Source organism: Balaenoptera physalus (genome assembly GCF_965194825.1).
Source record: "Balaenoptera physalus genome assembly, chromosome: 10".
Classification (NCBI taxonomy): domain Eukaryota; kingdom Metazoa; phylum Chordata; class Mammalia; order Artiodactyla; family Balaenopteridae; genus Balaenoptera; species Balaenoptera physalus.
This window is the reverse complement of record NC_138889.1, coordinates 28,148,281-28,163,519: the sequence shown is the minus strand read 5'-3', so window position 1 is coordinate 28,163,519 and position 15,239 is coordinate 28,148,281. Positions and strand designations below refer to the sequence as shown.

General features: G+C 41.0%; 1 long non-coding RNA gene across 1 annotated transcript; it reads left to right on the top strand.

The window, feature by feature from the left end:
• The first annotated feature begins 361 nt into the window (after positions 1–361).
• On the top strand, positions 362–14,718 carry LOC309636685. Its single transcript, XR_014250146.1, has 2 exons — positions 362–578; positions 13,889–14,718. It is a non-coding gene; the product is annotated as an uncharacterized lncRNA (long non-coding RNA).
• The last annotated feature ends 521 nt before the right edge of the window (positions 14,719–15,239 follow it).

Below are 15,239 nucleotides of genomic sequence, written 5' to 3'. Positions count from 1 at the left end.
GCTAAAGAGCGGCGTCCAGTCCACCCCAAGGTGGCGGTCAGCGTTGAAGTCCAGCAGGCCCTTCTGCAGGGAAGCGCACATGGCCGGCAGAGGCAGCGAGTCCTGCAGCGCACACAGGCCCTCACAGGGCCAGAAGTCGGCCACGCTGTCGCGGCGCAGCTTCACCGAGTGATCACGGCCAGAGCGTGGCCTCGGGGACGCTGGCTGCGGACACGATGCCCACACCCGCCTGGGGGTCCCGGCTCACCACCCAGCCCTTCGGGCGCCCACCGCCCGGCAGCTGCAGCGCCGCAGCGTGTGCAGGACCCGCGTCGCAGCCAGAAGACGCAGGGCCACGGGCCCCAGCTAGGCAGGCCCCTCCATGCCGCGCTCCCGCGCCCCCCCATCGACGGCTGTCGCCGCCAGCCTCAACGCCTTCCGCGCCGCAGGGCTGAGGTTTAAGCCTGCGTGCGGCCCCGTGGGGGTGGGGCTCAAGGACGTCAGTGCACTCGCCCTGCGTCCGCACGCAGCCGCGCCTCCCATGGGGACCTGGCCTGAGGAGCAGGGACAGGAGCTTCGAGACTACGGCAGCGCGAAAGGTAGGAGGTGTGGAGAATTTGGGGTTTCCAAAAAGCGTTTGCTGACTGATCCAAACAGAAGTGAGACATGGTTGTATCAACACATTTTAAAAGTAATTGAACTCCCGATAAGTGTCTGTGCTCGCCCCGCCCAGGAGAGAGCGTGCACTCCGTGAGGGACACATGAAAGGCTGAGTGAACGTCTAACTGTGGTCTGTTACCTGGTGCACGGGTGTGTGAATTTCTGCGGAGAGCTCTCAATTTCTGTAGTTTCTGCTGACTTGACACAGTGGTTGGCAAATGGTGACGTGTTCCATGTATTCAGGACATGATCGTGGTTACTAATAATCACTTTGTTTTGTACTGACACCTCCACAGAGAATTTACTACAGAATATCCACTTTACAGAAGAGAAACTGAGGCGTAGGAAGAGAAGTGACTGAGTAAGAGGAAGGACTCAGACCCTTGATGTTAGTAAATTAACCCTGCAAGGAGGCCGTTAGCCTGCGGTGGTTCTAGTGATGCGGCCGCCTACATAAACCAATCAAAATCTAAGCCTGTCAGCGCCTCAGGGTGACGAACACCGCTGAGGACGACCAGTCACAAACCACCAATTAGGCTTTAAAGCTATAGCAAATCAGTCATTTCCTTGCTTTCCTTCTGCCCTTTTAAAATAAAAATCTCTGCAGCTCCTGTGGCTGGAGTGCTCCTCACCACTTCTTCTTTGTGGTGCCTGAATTGAATCTATTTTTGCTCACATAAAGTGTTAAAATTTTAAATATGCCTCAGTTTGTCTTTTAACATTGGCCATAGAAGTTGGATTTGTGTCCAGTTTCTAGAACAGTGGTCCTCCTCTGGTCAGGCCTTAGGCGTTACGTGTACAACGTTCCTCTTCTACCACCACATTCTGGATGCCTCCACCCACTACCAGCTCCCGCACATCAGATCCCCTAGATGTGGTCAGCAATGGCTTTTACATGCAGCGTGGTCACATTATAACATCGCAGACACTCCTCCATCCTCCAGCCAGCGTGTGAAGTGAACCATTACCATTCCTGCTGAAGAGTCTGGTGTGACCACTTTCCCAAACACAGCCACTCCCCAGCTGACCCTGGGTAACCATTCTTCTGAACTTGGTCTCCATCACTGCCATGGATGTCTTTATATTTAGGCTACATTTTTAAGTATTCTTAAACAGCATATAGTATTCTACTACGTTTTCTCTTGTTACTTGCTTTATTTAGTGTTATCTTTGCTAGGTTCATCCATGCTGACATGTAAAGATGTGTCTAGTTCACGTACTTTCCTCGCTATGTAGGATTCCCATGTAGGGAAATACAATAATTTATATGTGCATTTTCCTGTTGATGGACATTTAAATTGTTTCCAATTTTCGGTATGATTTCTTTTTTAAAAAAATTTTATATACTTTTTAAAGGTTACTTTACATTTACATTTATTACAAAATATTGACTCTATTCCCTGTGTTGTACAATACATCCTTGAGCCTATCATACACCCAGTAGTTTATATCTCTCACTTCCCCACCCCTGTATTGCCCCCTCTTCCCCCTCCACGCTGGCAATCAGTAGTTTGTTCTCTATATCTGTGACTTTCCTTCTTTTTTGTTATATTCGGTAGTTTGTTGTATTTTTTAGATTCCATATATAGGTAATATCCTACAGTATTTATTTTTGTTTGACTTATTTCACTTACCACAATGCCCTCCAAGTCCATCTATGTTGCTGCAAATCACAAAATTTTGTTCTTTTTTAAGGCTGAGTAGTATGCCATTGGTTATATGTACCACATCTTCTTTATCCATTCATCTCTTGATGACACATAGGTTGTTTCCATATCTTGGTAATTGTAAATAATGATGCTGCGAACATTGGGGTGCATGTATCTCTTCCAATACATGTTTTTGAAAACACATGTTTTTGTTTTTTTCGGATTTATACCCAGGAGTGGAGTTGTGAGGTCATATGATAGTTCTATTTTTAGTTTTTTGAGAACCCTCCATACTGTTTTCCACAGTGGCTGCACCAGTTTACATTCCTACCAACAGTGTACCAGGGTTCCCTTTTCTTTAAAAATTGTAAATTTTCTTCCTAGTGGTAATTGAGATGATAGTTCACTAATAACATAAGATCAGGTGAAGTCTAAAGAAATTTTAGAAAACCTGGATAAAGTAAGAAAACATCTGTTCCTTGGCATCTGAATGTTAGAGAGACATCAAGACATGTGGGCCAAGTTCTGGAGAGAAGGGAAACACAGACGTAAGCTTGACATTTATTGCAGCTTTTCTTCTTGGGGCATTTGCTGATTCAAATCTTACAGCCTAGGAGCTGAAAAGCCAAAGAGTTCAAAAGACTCTAGCCACAGAAGCCAAACAGCAAGAGCCATTTTACATTGATAAAAAGCATTTTAACTATGTAGAAGCAGAAAATGAAAAGAAAGAACTTTGCATTACATTTAATAAAAGTTTAGGGAGATCTTTGTGGTATATTAGTAAACTTATTTGTGGAAATTTAGCCATGTACATTGTGTTGGAGAGGCGCCAATAGTTCAAGAATTCTCACAATTTGAGTACACAATTGCCTTAATGTAGGCATGGTGGCAGCCATTTACATAACAATGATTTGGAGGATGCTGTGTTAGTCAGCTCTTGCTGTGATAATGCTTTGGAACAAATCGCCCCAAAACTCAGTTACATAGACAAGAATTTACTTTTCTTGGACCTATGGGCTAGCTGCAGTGGCTCTCTTTTAGAACTCTAGATGGCTGGCTTTGCTCCATGTTTTGTGTCAGTTTGAGGTCTGTCTCACACATCTTCCTCTGGAACTCTGCCGTGAGGCCGCAGCTCCCAGGCCCTGTCTTTTCACAAAGTTCACTGAAACATAAGAGGTGAGCCCAACTGCACAAGCCCATTTAAGGCCTCTGCTGCTCATTTAAGGCCATCATGTCTGCTCACACTTCATTGACCAAAACATGTCACAGATCTAAGTTGTATTTAGAATATGTGTATTTGTTTGAAGTTGGGTGCTCTCACAGAAGAATATTGCATTTTGGACAGTGTTACCTTAGCATTTTCATTGGCATTTGCAAACGTGATAAACGTCATGTGCACTTTTTCACCTTTGAGAAGTTTCTGAAATTGTGGGACCATTTCTATGGGAAAAGAGGAAGGTACACTTTAGAACTCAACTCTAGTTCTGGCATTGTTGGGAGAAGAATTAATGAGATAAGGTCAATACAAATGAAAGTTTTGGGATTCGTATATTCATCATTAACATCAGCATTCTACAGAACATTCCTGGAGAATTGTGATGCTTGCCTTAGGTGATTTCTATCATAAATCATTATAATTTGACCAAGCCACTTCAGTAAAACATACATCATACAGTACATCGCATTTTAGTTTTTCCTACCACTCCACAACTTATCATCAATACTGTACCATAACCCAGAAACAGAAAGAGAAACTGAGTGAATTCATTGTTAGCAGACGGGCTTCACAAGAAATACTAGTGGAAGTTCTTCAAATGATAGCAGACAGTAACTCAAGCCATAAGAACAAAACAAAGAATGCTGACTAGAGCAGCTGTGTAGGGAATTATAAAAGATAATGTAATTTCAAATTTCTTCTCCTTTCTTCTCTTAACTAATTTAAAAAGTAAGTGCATAAACAATATGACTATATTTGGATTGTTCTGTATATAACATAAAGAAATATCATATATTTGATGATATGGCACAAAGAAGGCAGTGAGAACAAAGCTGTATTAGAATAAAAATGACAGTAGATCATAAGCTGAATCCACAGGAAGAAAGGAAGAGAACCAGAAATGGTAAATAGATTAACCCAACAAACTCAAAAATATTTATTTGCTCTACTTTCTTCTCTAAGCTCCTTTAAAAGATAAGCTTGTGGGAAGTAATAATTATAATAATATGTTGTTAAGTATGTAACATATAGAAATGTAACAAAAACAAAAAAGAGGGGAAGGAATATAGCTCTATAAAAGTACAGTTTCTGTTTCTCACTGGAATGAAGCTAGTATACATCTGAAGAGATTCTGACAAGATGTATTACATAAGCCCTAGAGCAGCCATTACTCAAAAAATATGGTTAAAAATCATTAAAGGAATTAAATGTTACAGTAGAAAATATCCACTTAATATAAAAGGAAAATGGAGGAACAACAACAATAACAAAAAAAAAAAACATAAAACATGTAGAAAACCAAAGGTAAAATGATAGACAGAAATAAATCCTACCATATCAATAATAAAAACTAAATGTAAATGAATTAAACAGTACAATCAAAAGGCAGATATTGTCAAACTGGGTTTAAAAAAATGTTTTCTATAGGAGACACTCCTTGGATTCAAAAGTCTAATGTGTACAAAGTAAAAGGATGAAAAAAATACATCATGCAAATAACAACCATAAGCATGCTGAAGTGGCTATACTAATACCAGAAAATATAGCCTTTAAAACAAACAAAAAAGTTACTAGATATGAAAAGGGACATTTTATGATAAAAAAAGGGAAGATACAAAAATTTTTAACATATTTGCCCTGAATAAGATAAAACCAAAATACATGAAGAAGAAAATACCAAAATCCATGAAGAATTGAAGGAAGAAATAGATAATTGCACAACATTAGGTAGAGGCTTCAGTACTCCACGGTCAATAATGGATAGAACAATTAGGCAGAAGATCAACAACGATATAGAAGACTTGGACAAGACTATGAATTAACAAGACCTGATAAATGTCTACAGAACACTCAACCGAACAGTAAAATACTCATCTTGCTCAACTACATGTGAAACATTTTCCAGCATAGACGACATGCTAGGCTATAAGACAAGAGATTGAAACCCACATACATTGCTAGTGGGAATGTAAAATGGTGCAGCCATTTTACAAAACAGCTTGAGAGTTCCTGCAGGTGTTAAACATCGAGTTACCCTATGACCCAGCAGTTTCACTACTAAATATATACCTAAGAGAAATAAAAACTTATGTCTGCACAAAAGCTTGTACGTGAATGTTCAGAGAAGCATATTTCTAAAAACAAAAGGTGGAAAAAATTCAAATGTCAATCTGATAAATGAATAAACAAAATGTGGAATATCCGTACAATAGAATAGCATTCAGCTATAAAAAAGAATGAAATATTGATCCATGTTACAACATGGATGAACAATGAAAGCATTATGTAAAGTAAAAGCAGCCACTCACAAAAGATCACATATTGTATGGTCAAATTTATATGAAATGCCCAGAATAGCAAATCTGTAGAGACAGGAAGTAGATTAGTGGTTGCCTAGGGCTGAGATGGTTGAGGAGAATGAAAAAAACATTGTTAATGTGTAATGGGTTTTTTGTGGGGGGACAAAAATCTAAAATGGGATGGTTGTGATTGTTACACAAGTCTTTTAGTGGTTACATTAAGAACCACTGAATTGTATACACTAAAGGGTTGAAATTATGGTACGTAAATTACATCCCAACAAAGCTGTTAAAATTATGATAATTTTATATTTATAAATTTGAAAATTCATCCAAAATTACACATTCTTAAAAAATGCAACCTAACAAGACTAACCCAAGAAAGAAAAAAATATCTAAAAAACCTGTATCTACTCCAAAATTTGTGTGTATAATTAAGTACTTTTACAGAAAATGATTTCCAGGGATAAATGGCTTTCCAAGTAAATTCTTCCAAATATTTAGGGAAGAAATATTGGTAATCTTACATAAAAATCTTCCAGGAAACAGAAAAGTATATATTGCTCAAAATCTTTATAAGGCCAACATAAGCTTCAGATCAAAAGTAAAAAGAATATTACAAGAATACAATCACAGGCCAGTTTCTCTTTTGAACATGCATGCAAAATGTGTAAACAGAAGCACAAACTGTATCCATGGTATGTAAAACAATCATATATCACAATCAAAGTAGCTTTATTCTAGTAATGCAAGGTTGCTTTAATGTTTAAACATGAAACTGATCCCAGGAATGAATTAGAGTGGGAAAAAAAGTCATTTAAAACAGAAGTCTTGGGAATTCCCCGGTGGTCCAGTGGTTAGAACTTGGCGCTTTCACTGCTGGGGCCCTGGGGTCCAATCCCAGGTCAGAGAACTAAGATCCTGCAAGCCATGAGGCAAGGCCCCGAAAAAAATAAAGAAAAAAAAAGAAGTCTTAACCAGGAGAAGCACAAGATCGAATAAACCTAACAGATAACACCTTATGAAAAGTAGGTGAAGATTATGGAATATTCTAAAATTTAAAACAAAAAGAAACTTTTAAAGATTCAAGAGGATGTGACAAATATTGTACATAGGCAAAAAATAAAATGAAATAAAATATGCAAATGATGTGAGCCCAAAAATCCAGATGTCCAAGTCCTGTCTCTGAATATTCTCATTCAGTGGGTTCTGGATTTCCTCTATGTTTAAAAACCTACAGATGATTCTGATACGATACACAGACACAGTGTAAAGCTTCTGCTTTACAGGAAATAATACCAGATTATTTTGTTATTTTATAGTTATATTAACAGGTTGTACTATTGACGGATAAATCTGATGTCAAAATACACTCCCCACTTGGGATAAAAAAGGAACTAGTAGTCTCTACTGCTACTTGGTAGCAGCATGCATGTATTGCAAGGGCAATTATTGTAGGGATCCAAATTAGGGGAACATTTTAGAATTGGAAGACTACATACAGATCATCTAGTCAAGCTTCCAACTATTATGGTTGTGAAAAGTAAGGCCCATATAAATGAAATCATTTATCTCCAAAGAGCGTTAGTGGAAGAGTATGAAATAAAAAATATCTCAACTTTTAATTTAGTGCTGTTTTTATTAATCTCAAGTATTAGCTTAAACTTCAGTGTGACAGATTTGGGATTGAATTCTTGCTCAAATTTACTGATTGCGTGCCTTTTAGTAAGTTACTAAAACTTTTTTTTTAAAATAGATTTATTTATTTGTTTATTTATTTTTGGCTGCGTTGGCTCTTCGTTGCTGTGCGCAGGCTTTCTCTAGTTGCGGAGAGCGGGGGCTACTCTTTGTTGCAGTGCGAGGGCTTCTCATTGTGGTGGCTTCTCTTTGTTGCTGAGCATGGGGTCTAGGTGCGTGGGTTTCAGTAGTTGTGGCTCATGGGCTCTAGAGCGCAGGCTCAGTAGTTGTGGCGCACGGTCTTAGTTGCTCCATGGCATGTGGGATCTTCCCGGACCAGGGCTCAAACCCGTGTCCCCTGCACTGGCAGGCGTATTCTTAACCACTGTGCCACCACGGAAGCCCTACTAAAACACTTTTAACTTTGCTTTTCACATATGTAAAATGGTGAGCCTTGACTGATACAGAATATGAGATAACTTAGCACTGTTCTTAACACATACATGTAGTTAAAATTTTTTGGCTCACATCCCTCTTAAACAGCCTCTATCCTCTTAACAATGAATGTGTCTTTCAGCTAACAAAGCACCCCAGAGTTGACCACATTCTGGCAAGAGATATAAGATTCTTTTTCTTACTGGGGGTTCTTTATAGCTGATATTTGAACTGCATTTAAACATGAACATCTCTTGTTTATACTGTATTAATGGATTTGATAGATGAATTTTAAAAAGTGGTACGCAGGAATTGAGCTGCCTTACTCTCAAGAAATATAATTCGATAGTGGTGGCTAGAACGATAAACAGTGTTTGAACAGGGAGTCCATATTGGATGTGAACTACCTGTACTCCCATTTGTCTATTAAGAATAAATAGAATCCTTTCAAAATCTGTTTTAAAGGGCAGTTATTTCCCTCTGCCTCATTTAAGTTACCTGCAAGAAAAAGACAATCTCCTGAATCCTTGTTTAAAAGGCTTTTAATATAAAGCAGACAATTTTTTGCAACATTTCCCAAACTTTTCATTATCAAATTGGCTGAGGCTTCTCAACGATTATCATTTCACAACAATATCTCCATTTTCACCTTCTTTAAATGAATTGGCCTAATAGATGTGCCATTAAAACAGAGCTTCACCCTCAACATATTTTAAAGTTTGTATTCAAACAGTATGAAGAAAACAGGATCATGGAATTCAGCCATAAAAGTGAATGGATTACTGATACATGCTACATCATGGATGCAACTAAGTGAAAGAAATCAGGCACGAAAGGCCACATATTGTATGGTTCCATTTATACGAAATGTCCAGCAGTGGCAAATCCATACACATGGAAATATTATACATTAGTGGTTGCCAGGGGTTTGGAAGAGAGGGAAATAGGGAATGACTGCTTAAAATGGGTGTAGGTTTCCTTTTGGGGTGATGAAAATGTTTTGCAACTAGGCAGTGGTGATAGTTGCACAACATTGTGACAGTAAAATTCCACTGAATGGTACAGTGAATTGTAAAATGATAAAATGGTGAATTTTGTGTTATGTTCATTTTCCTACAATAAAAAGGAGAAAGAATTAGGGAAAGACTTAGAGTTTGGGAAAGTAAAGTGAACTGGTCAAGAAAAAGACAGCTCTACTGTTCAGTTTTCTCTCAGCTCTCCCAGTGCATTAATCCTCAGCAAAACGTAGCCTGAACTTGTAGATGATAGTCATTCAACACAGTCCAGGGAAAAGTAAATAAAATAAAACCTAACTCTTCTTCTTTAGCGCATCTATGAAAGGTTAACTTGCTGCTCAGCCACACGGACATTCATGAAGACGTTTCACTTTAGGTCTCTTCTACTTCAGTACTTTACTCACAGCTCATTCACACATGTAGGCAACAGCATTCCTTAATTCGATGGAATCTGCAGTGCTGGTTGTGATCAGTCTCATGAATAGAAAAGGAAAGGTGGTGCAGAAGCCAAGAGAAGAGATTTTCAAGACAGAGACGTTAAGATATAACTCGGCTTGGCGGTCACATAGATAAAGATTGAGAAGTAGTCCCATGGACTTGTCAATTTAGAAATCATTGGGGACTTCAAGGAGATCAGTTTCATGAGAGTAGTGGGGCAGAAACCAGATTGCAGTGTAGATGGGAGGGGAGCAATGGGGAGCAAGTCAAGAAATTGATGGCAAAGGGAAAGAAGGGAGGGGTGGATAGAAGGACAGGAGAATAGAGTGGGGAGGGCATTTCCTTGTGGCTCTTTAACTCTGGCTGGGAGGGGCCAACAGAGAAGGAGAGCGTGAAGATGTAGGAAGAGAGGATGGCATTCCGAGCCCAAGGAGGACTGGCCCCTGTCTTCAGCTCCCACCAGCTGGATGTTCCCTTTCTCTAGCTTTCCACGTAGGCTGTGGAAGTTGCCCCATGCCTCCTTGGATCAGCTGCCCTTGATTCGTTCATCCTTTTCTTATTTCTCAGCACATCTGGGTCATACGTTATGTGAAGACAAACAAATCACTACTGATGGTTAATTTTCTTGAAAAATCCCCCAGGCATGTACCATTTTGGAGAACTACATATTGTTCCTCAAAAAGCCAAAGTAGCCCATTTTTCCTCTCTCATTGGGAGAGATTGCTGTTTCTTGGAGAACCCGAGGAAGATGGTGACTCGCACTTAGGAATAACGTTGCTTGAAAAGTGCAAAAGGTGAGGTAGTTTGTCTGTGAGGGGCCTCTGAGTCCTGAGACTTCCTGAGAGATGGCAGACGCACAGCTCCCATTTCCCTCTTACCCTGGGCTATGAGCTCATCAAATGAGATGGTAAATAAAGTCGCTGACATGGTTTAAAGGATAATTTTGTTCTCTCTTTTTCATTCAGAGCAAATTTAATGGAATTTGTATACAACATATGGATGAAATATCCATAAGATGGGGCTTGACTATATCCTCATGATTCCCCTTCCCTTTTCTACATCTGGCCCCTTTAGCTCTGCAGACTTAACCCCACACCATCAATCCACCCAGTCCCCAGTCGGTCCACTGAGCGTCTCTTCCTCCTTCGCATCTGGTCATTGTCGTCACCTTGCTCTCCACTACCGCCTCCTGCAGTAGCTGTTAGGTCCAAGGAGGTTGGTTCACTGTGAGCAAGTAACTGTCAACTCCATGGACAGGTGGAAGTGACTTGGTAGCCGGAACGAGCCCACCCTGAGTTAATTATACCAATGAGGGTCAAGGAGAATGGGGATGCAGCTGGTCTGCAGAGCCCCAGCAGTTCTGAGACACATGCTCCTGGATCCACACGTTGCTCCATATCCAGCCTTGCCTTTCTTTGTTCTCTCTCTTGACTCCATCCAGTTTTCTGCTCTCCTTGTCCCTTTGGGGAGGCAGGTCAGTACCAGCCCAGGTGTAGTCCCCAAATGCTTCCTACTTCCAGGCCCTACGTAGGCTTGTATATCCACTTGCTTGGGTTGCCCTGGCATTTGTGATAACAAGTTGAGTGGTTTCTGCCCTAGGCTATCTTTTCTGGCATCCTTCCTTGCTGAAATGTCAGAGGAGGCCATTGAGAGGGCATAACCGCCAGTTGACCCAAGAGCTGGACCCGGGCAGTCAGAGACTCCTCACCCCCTCCCCTGACCTTGGAATATACATTCTGCCCACCATTCCCACAGTGGGAACCATTTTCAAGAACTCAGCCTTGAGAGAGTAATGTGTTCTTGAGACCATGTGGACAGTATACGTGACTGAACCCTGTTAAGGTCTCTGTGTAAACTCAAGATCCTGGCGGGTGGGTGCTGAGATCTATTTGTCTTTCAGCTGACCAAGGCAAGCCTTGTAAGCAGGTTCCCTTGCTTGTTAAAACTGCCACTGGCTAGTCTGGAGCAGGCTGCCTCTTTCTTCAGTCTCTCGTTGCCCCCTGTGTATAGGGGCCAGTTTTCACACCAGCAGATAATCTTAATGCTTTGTTTTCTTCCAAGTATGTACAAATCAAATAATCCTTTTGTGATGAAAATTATACAGCATTATACAGAGAACCAAACATACACTTTCCATTACATCTTTGATGTACTAGTTGGTGATAAATTGACATATTTCTTCACCCGTGTTCTTTGGACTGTTGTTTTCATTTGTGTCTGTTTTTCTTCAGATGATTTTCTAGTAATTTATACAAATATGTGAATCTGAATAAACTAATATATTTTAGTCTCAATTTCAGTTTGCATCCTTTGCTCTCCAACAATCATTGGAGTGCTGTTTTCAATATGTCCACACAGGGATTCAAAATAATAAAAATGCTTTTGAAACATAATGTCGTAGCTTGACAGAGTGGTTTATAAATTATAGCATACGCTTATGTTCTTAATTCTTCCTCACAGCCCTGCTTATCATGGCTGGAATTGCTGCTACACCTGTGGGGTCAGCTGGGGGCTGGCTGTAGCCAGGCTGGGGGCCTGACTGGGCCATATGCCTCTTATGCCCCAGCTAGTAACTGGGGCTTGTGCTCATGGGGGTAGCAGGGCTCCGAGAGGGAGAGTAGAAGCATTATGGGACCTAGCTCTGAACTGGCACACCATCGTTTCTGCTGCCTTCTATTGGCCATGGCAAGTCACCTAACTTCAAGGGTGGGGAAATCAACTCTGCCTCTTGATGGGAGAAGTTGGAATGTCACGTTGCAAAGAGTGAGGACACAAGGAGTCAACCTGGAGCCAGTTTTGCAATTTGGGATGATGCTTTGTGCCTTCCTCAAGGAGGTCGTCCAAAACCATTTTTCAAACATCCCAGGTTCCTATAAATCTCCATCTCTGGTTTGGCGGCCCCTAAAAATTCCCAGTCAGTTTTGGTGAGGGGACACTTGGTGACAGTGTTGTCTTTCAAAATGAGTAGTTCCGTTATCGACATTACATTTCTCCCCATACATTATTTATAAGGTTTCCCTGTTTGTATGTGCAAAATATTTCTGTGTATATTTTGAGAAATAAATTGTACAGGCCTGTTTCATTCTTTTACACACCCTAGAGATGTTCTAGAGGCAGTCAAAGTGTCCAGATTTTTGAGAAATTGGAACAGTCAAGAGTTACCTGTATGGAATGCTGTTAACGATGGAAATTCCCGTTACAGTACCTTTCATCTGAGACACTTCGGGTCTGTTAACCGATTAAAAGTATTATCTTGGCCAACGTCAAGACAGAGCAAGAGGCATCTTTCCCAGCCAATCAGAGATTTCCTTGGGCATGAGTAGGGATGCCTTTGGACCTTGACGGCAACTTAGAGCTAGAACTTGCTCAGACGAGAAGGGAAACTGGAGAAGAATGGCTTTCTGGACTGCCAGCATCTCCAGCTAGCCCTATTTATCAGAGTCTGGAGCAGAACTGCTTATTCTAACAAGACTGTGGATGGAGCCACAGGAAGCTTCAGAAGTGCCCCTGTTGTCTGGAACAGTGCCACTCACTTTGTTAGGTTCTCTGATGATTGGCTCACTGGAAGATGCTGGGACATGTCTGATAGTCAGACTGTGGGTTGTCAAGGACAAAATGTCTGGGACTGGTTTTGCTATCCCCAATACAAGTTTACATGGAGCAAAGAGTAAACTCGCTTAGAAAATCAACAATTCATTTTTCTCACAAGTGTTATTGTGGACTGAGATATTTACCAAACATACATTCATCCATCACAGCGGTTGCCCACACCCAGTGTGGGTTAGAATCACCTGGGGGCTCAGAAACATTGCAGATTCAGACAGTGCCGGTTTTGCTACTCTCCACGTGTGGTCAGGAACCAGAGGTATCATCCTGGGCTCATGTCAGAGATGCAGATTCTCAGGCTAGTCCAGCCCTATTCCAGTCCAGAATCAGAATCTGCATTTTAAGAAGACCCCAGGTAATTAAATGCACATTCAAGTTTGAGAAGCCATAGTTGAGGCAGTGCTTCTCAATAGAAATAGAACATGAGTCACAGGTGTAATTCTAAAGTTTCTTGTAAACTTATTCAAAAACGACTTCAAAAAGATATGTATTAAGCTCAATATATCCAAAATATTATCATTTCTCTATGGCACTACCCCTGTTTTGAGTGCTTAATGGCAACCAGTGCCTACCCTATTGAACAACACAGATCAAGGCATGACCTAAATACTATATCCTCTTAAAAATCTCCAGGTGGTTCTAATTCATATTCAGGGTGAGAAACACCATTGTTTAGGGGATAAAAATTTAGGCGCCAGGATTCAAATAATGCCCATATTTAATGGAGACCTTAGCAGAGCTGCTTCTTCCTGGGTCCTCCGTGGAGAGGAGTAGTTAGGACAGATGCCTCCCCTTGGAGCTTCAGCGTCCTTGGGTTAAACTGTGGAACATTACTCAGGTGGGGCTCCATGTCCTTGATCTTGGACACCAGCTTCGTCAACTGACCATTTGTCTTGGTCTCATTCTTATCAGTGGCCACAGAGCAGAACGGGCACAATGAACGCTTCCATGGGACTCCCTCTGTGTTGAATTGATGCACCAGAGGCAGCACACATATCCGCATTTCAGGTACGTAAGTTTTTCAAGATAACCTAGGCAGATGAGACTTCTACTTGCTTCTTTAAAATGTTTAGCCATAGTCACTTTCTGTGGAAAAATGAGCAAGATGTTTCCATGAGTTGAATGACCATTAGTGCTTGGGCTCTATCCTTTTCACTTGTATAGATATATCAGGTACCTAATATGTGCCATCCATCGTGCTAGGTAATGACATAAAATGTAAATATAAATATAAGTATAAATATAAATATAACTGACTTTTGCCCCAGAACTTCTGATATTTGGAATGCTAGTTAGAATGAAGACTCAATCCAGGGACTTCCCTGGTGCCACAGTGGTGAAGAATCCACCTGCCAATGCAGGGGATGTGGGTTCGAGCCCTGGTCAGGGAAGGTCCCACATGCCCCAGAGCAACTAAGCCCGTACGCCACTACTGAGCCTGCGCTCTAGATCCTGTGAGCCACCACTACTGAGCCAGCATGCCACAACTATTGAAGCCCGTGCGCCTAGAGCCAGTGCTCCGCAATGAGAGAAGCCACTGAAATGAGAGGCCCACGCACTACAACCAAGAGTAGCCCCCACTCTCCGCAACTAGAGAAAGCCTGTGCACAGCAATGAAGACCCAACGCAGCCAACATAAATAAATAAATAAATAAATTTATTAAAAAAAAAAAGTTAAGTGCATTGATGGAGAGATGCATTACATATAAAAAAAAAAAAAAGAAAAGAAAAGGAAAGAAAGACTCAATCCATCATTTAGCTTCAACTTGAGTTGGTGAATGGACTAGACGTGGGTTGTCCAGTACTGTAACCACCAACCACAGGTGGCAACTGTCCATCTGAAATGTGGCTTATTTGAACAGAGATGTGCTCTGAGTGTAAAAATGTACAATGGATTCTGAAGACAGAATAAGAAAAAGCAAATTTAAACTATCTCATTGAGATCTTTTAAACAATGTTTGTATCGTCAGTGTAAATACCTGTTGAAGTGATAACATTTTGTTGATTAAAATTATTTTGAATTGTTTCTTTTTACTTCATTTAATGTGGCTACTAGAAAATTTATAATTAGATATGTGGGTTACATTCTACTGGACATCCTGGTCTAGACTCAGAGATCCTCCAAATTCCGCCAGCTGGTCCGACTCGGCTGTGGCTCAGATTCCCAGCAGCAGCTGAGAGATTGAATCAGTCAATGGGGGAAACTCGATTCACCATGTGGTAGAGGACTCCAACCAGGATCTGATTAAGGAAAAAGAGCATC